Here is an 8,303-nt window from a genome sequence, read left to right as displayed (position 1 = left end):
GGCGCGGCACAGGCTTTCGAAGGAGGGCATGCATTTTCTCTGGGATGCAGGCTGGGATTGCGAAGTGAGGCGTGCAATTTCGCTGGGGAACGGCCTGGGCTTGCAAAGGGAGGGCATGCGTTTTCTCTGGGGTGCAGCCTGGGATTCCGAGATGTGGCGCGCGATTTTGCTGGGATGCGGCCTGGGCTTGCGAAGGCATGCATTTTCTCTGGGGTGCGGCCTGGGATTGCGCGGTAAGGCAAGCAATTTAGTTAGGGTACGGCCTGGGCTTGCAAGGACACGCGTTTTCTCTGGGGTGCGGCATGGGATTTCTAGGTGAGGCATGCGATTTTGCTGGGGTATTGGATGCTGGGCCAGGGGTTTCGCTGAGGCTTGCTCCGTGTTAGTCCTTTGACTTGCTTTTGGTGTGCGTGGGGGCGTGTTATGGGCGTTCCTCGCGCAGCTTGTTGTTACTTGCGCTACGGCTAATAATGTGTCATGAAATCCATGAATACGTGTGGCGCGCAATATTTTCTTCTTCTCGCTGGATGGCCCTTGCGCCATTTCTGCACCAGATTCCATGAATCGGGCCCACAACAGTTTATGTTAACTTTCTGATTTATCCTTTTGCAGCAGCAATATGATACTAAATAAATAAACAATCATGTCCATTGAGGCTCGGCCTGATCTGATCACACACAAACTTAAAAACGAGCGTCCCATTTTGCAGTTTTCCACATTATTACTGCACAGAGCTCGTCGGCTCTGCATAGTTTATGTAATCCATGACATGGGCATCACTGTAGGAGGCTGGCCGGGTGCTAGAGCTGTGGCCCTGCCAGTATCATTTCTGCCCAAACAGCTTAGAGGGAGGATGTCTCTACACTAACACAGTTATTTGGGTTTGTTGGCAGCCAATGACAATCTGTTATGATGAGTGTGGGTGGGTGTTGTGATAGGCGCACTTGCGCTTCCACTTTCTTCTCACTTGTTTATGAGTTCAGTTGCAGTTGCAGAGCCTTCAGCCAGGGCGTGGTCGGCCTAGCTTCCTTCCACGCTGAAGAGAAAAGCAGAGCAGGCCCATGTGGCCTTGCTTTAACAGTTGCGGGGACCTAGGAGAGAAGTCGCTGCTGTCAACTAAAGTCTGAAAGGTAAGCTCCACCAGCTTGCAGAACGAATTTAAGGCTGGGCTACTGGTGGTTCTGGTCCACCTGGACCACCAGAAATGCCAGCCGCGGTATGGCCTCCCCCCATTACCTTCCCGGAGGAAGCCCCAGTTAGTGGCCCTGCCACTCTATATTCAGCTGCCTGCTTGCCCAGTTTTCTATTTGGACGGCCTTTGGTCCACCCGGTCGCCCCTTAGACAAGGTCCGGGCAATTAGATGGGGGAAAGGTGGGTGGGCGTTTGAGCAGCTCCATGAATTTGATTACATTAATTCGTTCACCGTGTAGTGAACTAATACGGAAACTTCTCTCCATTGAGCTTCTCTGCGTATGTAGGCCACACCACGTACGGTCCACGCAGTGCTGTAATCACCTGTTCCCGGCTGCCTGCAACCTTTGGAGAAATACTAGATTGTGAATGTATTTCAAATGAGCCAGGCCTTCACCTGCTCAGATGACACATCCACTGTGTCTGCTCGCAATTTAAATCGTGGTAGATAGCATGTGGAAGAGACACAAAACGTGTTTTATTTTGGCGTGCTGCGTATTTTTGAGTGATGATGTTGAAAGGATAAGGTCCAAGTAAGTTTGTTGCATGACTGGCATCGATCACTAACTGCCCATGCCATGTTTTCTTTTTTTTAAAATTGTTTGACTAGAAAGCCTTTGGGAGATAAACGCTTCCTGTGTAGTGTTTGTTTGTTTTCTAATTCTAAATGTGTTCGTGTAAAAATGGGCAAAAAAAGTTTAATGTTAGAATATTCTTTAATCAAACAGTCTTTAATATTTTTCTCTCCCCAAGCAAGCTAGAGTGAAATGTCATACGATGCTCATGCTTTAATTAAATGGATCCTCGCTTCTTCTCCCAAAACACAGCGTGATGAACTCTGGTGAACGGCGGGCTCCCCGCTATTTCGGCCGTCATTCAGGATAGACATGGGCCCTTTTGCTGGATGGTCCAGGGCAGCGCACGTGTCTAGGGCCGACCTTGTGTAGGGCGCACGAACGTCATTCTTATTGCAAGAATTGGGAGAGGGCTACAGGGCCCTAGCACATCGTTGAAATGCACGAGGACGGCCCCCTTTACTGCTACTTTCCATATGCGGCGAACCATATACATTCCACAGTGGAAGAGCAGGTTTCATTTTACTTGCAATAGCAGGCCCACCCTCAGACATTTTGGGGCCTATTACCTCAAGTTTGCACCAGTGCAAAAGAAAACGTGTATAGCAGGATATCAACATTTGGTCCAGTTTGCTTCTTTTTTAGTAGGGATTTGGCGCAGTCGCTTTTCAGCCTACATTAAGTATTTTGGCACTATAGCAAGTTTTGCCTATGTTTGTCTGTTGTGCAATCGGGAAACGTTGTGGCTCCAGAGTCCAGACTTAGCTAGGGCCACATTAGTTTTCTACTAAGGAATGTCAATGCAGAAATGGATTTTTATCTCATTTTGTTATTAGCTTTATGAAGAACAGAGAGCAAATGAATACTCCAAATGGGGAGAAAGAATAGGGTGGAGGATGCACAATCACAAGTGCCGACAGCCTTTTGCTTCATTTCAGCCCCAGTGCAAAATTCCTTATGAAACATGGAGTAGACCAGCAGCACCTGTTTGCTCCGCTTACTAATTCACAAGGAGCACAACTGACCTATGTTATAGAAAATATGCACCACTGTGCTGCAGTTGTGCATCATATTTGCAGCGTAATTGGCCTTGTGAACAAATGCTTTGACTCAATTCATAGCTAAGTGACATTGGACCTCATTATGAGTCTGCCGGTCCTGAAACAACGGTGGCGGTAAATCTGCCGCCACTGTTGTTTCTGGACCAGCTGATTCAGAGTTCTGTAGGCGGGAGGTGTCACTCCCGCAGGTCTCACCTGGCGGGAGTAATGCCACCCTCCTGCAGGCGGAAATGGAAACACCGGCTCCGTCATAGAAGGAACCAGTGTTTCCATTGTCCCCATCCCCATGGAGTCCTGAATGGGGATTTACGGAATTTCCGGATCACCGGGGTTGTAATGCCCCGGTGATTCCGGCAATCACGGAGGCGGAATGGTATCTCGGGTCCGGCGGAAGCCTGCCGGTTTTTCCGGCATGGCTACCGCCGGACTCGTAATGAGGCCCAATGTCATGTGCTTTGATGGAAACTTTTATGTGATACATATATAAAACATAGATGAGTGGTTATCGAAGTCCGCTTCCCAATATTGAAATCCATTGCATATTTTCAGGGATAAAATACATTGGAATACAGTTTTTTTTAATTTTATTTTATTGTTGTGTTTGATGAAACATCTTTACAACATATAATTTAAACAATTCAGTTAATCAAAACACTTCAAGCTTTACAAAACAACTTTTTCAACCAATACAACACTAAAACAACACATATGTGATAAAAATTCAATAAAAGAATCAGACATACATGTCCAATGTAAAAAAGTTCGATTTTCACAATTCAAGTTTAGGTTTCCAAATAAATTGTTATCACGCATTTGATATTCAAAATTATGATAGGGATGAACAGGAACATTTTATTCCCTTTTCAAACTAGAGGCTATAACAATATTTCATTACAACCATAGTTTCATTTCTTCTTTTTCAGTCAGCATTTACCATGCCTAATCTTTTTTCTATAATTTGAAGCAGACTTACCAATGCAAGTACAACCGGCACCCTAAATCCCCACATACATTGAACCCACAAGGATTCATAGGCAACGCCAGTAGCTGAAAATATATATTTGCAAAGATGTTTCACTCTCTCTGATTCCAAGACTGTACAGTATAATACAAGATGTTTCAGGGTTTCCTGAGCACCTGTCATGCATAATCTGCAATTCATGTCTATTTGTTCAATGTTACAATCTTTAGTCAATACAAGGTTAAATCTAAATCGCATAAAAGAAATTCTCACCCATTTGCTGGGTACTTGTGTAGGATATAAGAGAAGAGGTTGCTGCTTATGGCGGAATTTCTTTGCCGAGATATCGATCAGAGCGATAGGTCTAAAGTTGGCAGGATCAGCTGTGTCTCCTTTTTTGTGTAAGGGGATAACTAAGGCAGATGTCCAGGAGGGGGGCAATTTTTTTGTTTTAAATATAAGCTCAAAGCAGCGATGTAAATAAGAGGCCCAGAATTTTGGATCATCTTTCAAAACACACAGTGGAATTCCGTCTGGGCCAGCTGCTTTTGACTGCTTAAGATTCGTTATTACCATCTCAATTGCCTCCACCTCTCATGGACAACTGCTAGGTAAATTTGCTAAGCATACCTCATATTTAATCGACTTATATTTTTCAGGCATCTCATATTTGTTCCGGAAGAGAAGAATACAACACAATCTTCCTCACTTACTGTAGAGGATTTCTGAACCTGGCTTCTATTCAATGGGTCTCTTAATATTCCCCAAATCTCTCTGGTTTATCGACCAAGCATCATGTTAATCAGTTGTTGATTCTTTTGCAGATGTATATTGAATTTTAAGGATCTGATATCATTTCTGTATTTTGCCATAATTTCCTTTTTCTGTCGTTTACTTGAGCAGACGAGAGATTATATGCCTTTTTCAAGACCCTTATTTCTTGATTTTTTTGTGTTTTTCTGTTTGCAATCGCCAAGTCAAATATACCACCTCCTTCCACAACCCGAGCATGCTTGTAAGTGGAGGATATATCATTCAGGTGTTTACAAATCATTTTCATATTCCATAAATCCAACCACCTACATTCTGCCATTGACAGCATTTTCGGATCAATTGTTAGCAGGTCACGATTCACAAGACTGTTCAACTTGCGACACGTGTTTAAATTCCATCTTATGGATAACGTATTTCTGTCAATTACAGGCAATTTTAACGGACCATACCATTTGTGTTCATCTAAAGTACACGCTAACATACAGCTCAAGCAAAAGTGATCACTGAGAGATGACTCTTCAATTGTGCAATGCACGTGAGACGTGACTAAAGAGGTCGATACAACGATGTAATCAATAGAAGACTTATAGCGGCCTCTTTTCCAGGTCGTTTGAGGACCATCTGTTGCAAACGGAATAACTTGCATGTTCCAGTCATCGAAAAAGTTACCCCACAATTGACCTCTTTCATGAGACGATAAAGCAAGATGATTATTTGGGTGTTCATACTCAACATGGCAGTACAACAAAGAAGAGTTAAAATCCCCACCCAGAATAATTTCAGCGTTAGGCATTTCATTCATAATCACCTCTAACAGAGCATTCAGTTTATCTAATATTTCATCAATTGTAGACCTCATCCGGTTCCAGTACAGAGATAAAACTACTAGCAGAGTATTCTGTGTGTTATTAGATAATATGACAATGGCCAAGATTTCTTCAGAAACATACAATTGCTTTATAACCACATCAAAAACCAATGAAACTAGAATTGCAAGGCCCCCTCTTGGCCGCCCTAGGAGTCCCTTTTGTGCGTGGCTAAAGAAGCAAGAAAAACCTTCAACGGGCATATCAGCAATGGCCATAGTTTCCTGCAGAATAATAATTGCAGGCCTGTTTAGACATATATTTGTCCTCGAACAAGTCATTAAGTTCTTATAACCACAACAGTTCCAAGATTTTATAATAAATACATTTTTTATGAGTTATCAACCACAGGATTCTCTTTAATCATCGAATTCATTAGGGGCTCTAACCATGCAAGGCTTTTTATTATTTGATCAACAGTTTCAGCCTGTGAGCTTACATTTTCATGTAACATAGACAGTTGAGTATCCCTTGGCTCATTTTTTTATTTGATTTTTCCTCTACATCTTGATAATCTATGAAGGCAGACGCATCCTCCATTGAAGTCAAATATCTTATAACTCAAAAACTCTAGGTCTCTATAGTGAGCCCAAATTAAAGATGCAATTATGGGAGATTGTAGTTTGCAAATCATTGAGTGATTGTATGTGAATGGTAATTTGACCCAGTCAATGTCGTTTGAGACCAAATTATGTAAAGCTGGTATCTGGTGGAAGATTTTCATTATCGCCGCTCAATTTAGACTGGGTTTATCGATCAAGTTATAATTGGCCCTCCATCCTATTATAGGTTTCATTTCTAATGGTATTTCTTCCCCTTGGACAACCCTACCCGCTTTCTCTACATTATCTGTATAGGACAAGACTGGATCTAAAGACCCCTTCACATTTGAAGAGACTGGCATCAGGGTGGGCTCATGCCCACTTGTTACATAACTTTTTTGGATGACAATTTCGTTTCCTGCTTGTTACTCCACATCATTCCCCACACATTCAGGAGAGTCATTTATCACATGTACCGACATAGACGTAATTTTTTTATCAATCTTCTCAAAAAACCTCTGTAATAGTGTTTGTATTAGCATAGGAGAGTTCTCGGATGTCTTTTCAGAGGAGGTATTTGAGGGAGGCAACTTGGTCTCAGCCAGCGGTTTGCTCTCCTTCAAGAACACCTGACTCTCCTTATTCAGTTGTATAATATCAATGCCCATATCATCCAATTGCCTTTGCGCAACACCCATTTTGGAGGAAAAGGGGGTGGCTATTGTATTAGTTTTTTTTAAATATTTATTTTTTCTGTAATAACTAGGGGCAGTGAGGAGACTAACTCGTCCCTTTCTTTTTTGAGTTTTCGCATATTGTTTTTTTGCCTTTCTTGACATAAAAAACATAGATTGCGGTGGCTCAGTTTCCTCTTCCTCATTCACTGTGGGAATTTCTGTCACTGAAAGATTGGCCATGTTTAGGTCAATCAGATCCGTGATTGCTGAAGGACTATCTGGTTTGTCCAGGACCATGTTCGCTGCTATCGGGAGATTACCACCATCTTTTTCCATTAACTCTGGGGGTACTAAGTTCGCTGCTACTACAATGTTTTTTTTTCAAGGACCAGTAAGTATCCTATCATGTTGTAATTTTTCAATCTCGAGATATTCAGAGACAGGTATAGGCTTGTGCTTGTTACAGGCTGTGATTGTGCCTCAGATGCCTCTCTTATTACTACATAAATCCCCTCAGTTTGAGAAGCCTGATCACAAATTGGAAGCCTAATTAAAGGGTGTTCCAAATGCCTCACAATGTCCAGTTGTGAAGCCCAGAAGTTATTACATTTTTCCTGTGACATCATGAATCCTTCGATTCTACTTAGGGTGTTCATGATTTCTGCGTTGGAGTTGCTTAATGCATGCAGCGCTCCATGTGTATTCTTATGACCTTTATCAAGCAAGTTCAAAATTCTTGCTAACACAGGAACATTTTGGAGTTCTTGATTGTTCAGGTCAATTAAGGTATCCTCAAGTGGGTAGAGAGGAAAAGACGAGTTTGGTAAACGTGGACTTTCATTTCTCTCTTTTAGTTGGGTTCTGCCTATGCCCAAAACAGGGGATTGTGAATTTCCTGATTCATTATACATTTGGGGTAACTCATGTGCAGGCGAGCTGACCTTCCTCATGGTGTTAGTATTAGATGTGTCATTTATTTTCATGTCCTTTTTAAGCTGTTTCAAATTTGCTTCAATGGCAGCATGAAAATGAACTTGTTCTCTAAATTGATGAGAACTCGCGGCTGGCGTAGAAGGCCCATTTGACAGTCTTGTTCGACTGTGTAATTCCGCCAGCACCACTGGAGCGACTAGGGAGGTATCTAAAGGCGGCCAGGAGTCCTCGTCTCCAACAACACCCAACATTGAGTTGTCATTAATAGGTACATTAGTAATCACATTTTTTGGATATATAATACCATCAGAAAGTTCCATGCAACTGTCCCTCTCTAAATCAAGGGTCTTTATAATGCTGGCCACATGTGTGTGGTTAGCTGAATTGTAAGCTGCCGGAAAGCACTCATGGGAATTTAAGTCACTGCAAGCAATCGTGCTACATATATTACGACCTTTTTTTTTTGCCTGATTCACCTGAACATCAATATCTTCTTCTTCTGAAGGGCTACCCTCATATGCAGCCCCGAGGGATCTATTCAGACACCTTTTACCGTTACGTAATTTTTTCACCATCTTAGATCTTTTACACTTGCGCAGAGGCTAGAAGTACTTCACTCTATCCTGTCAATTAGTAATTTAATCCACAGAGTGGTCAAATAGAGCTCCTAACTAAAAATTACGATAGACCAAATCCTGGACTCTTTCCCAAAAAAAATAAAA

General features: G+C 42.3%; 1 protein-coding gene across 1 annotated transcript in view; it reads left to right on the top strand.

Moving 5' to 3' along the window:
* Positions 1-982: 982 nt before the first annotated feature.
* The window catches only part of LOC138497708 (membrane-spanning 4-domains subfamily A member 15-like), a 770,802-nt gene continuing 763,481 nt past the window's right edge, over positions 983-8,303 (top strand). Inside the window, exon 1 of the mRNA XM_069621333.1 lies at positions 983-1,130. The gene's annotated coding sequence lies outside the window, so the exon portion shown is untranslated. The remainder of the gene's footprint in view (positions 1,131-8,303) is intronic.

The sequence above is a fragment of the Ambystoma mexicanum genome, chromosome 5q (genome assembly GCF_040938575.1).
Source record: "Ambystoma mexicanum isolate Mex_15411 chromosome 5q, UKY_AmexF1_1, whole genome shotgun sequence".
NCBI lineage: Eukaryota > Metazoa > Chordata > Amphibia > Caudata > Ambystomatidae > Ambystoma > Ambystoma mexicanum.
The sequence above is the reverse complement of the archived record's forward strand: the minus strand, read 5'-3'. Positions and strand labels throughout refer to the sequence as shown.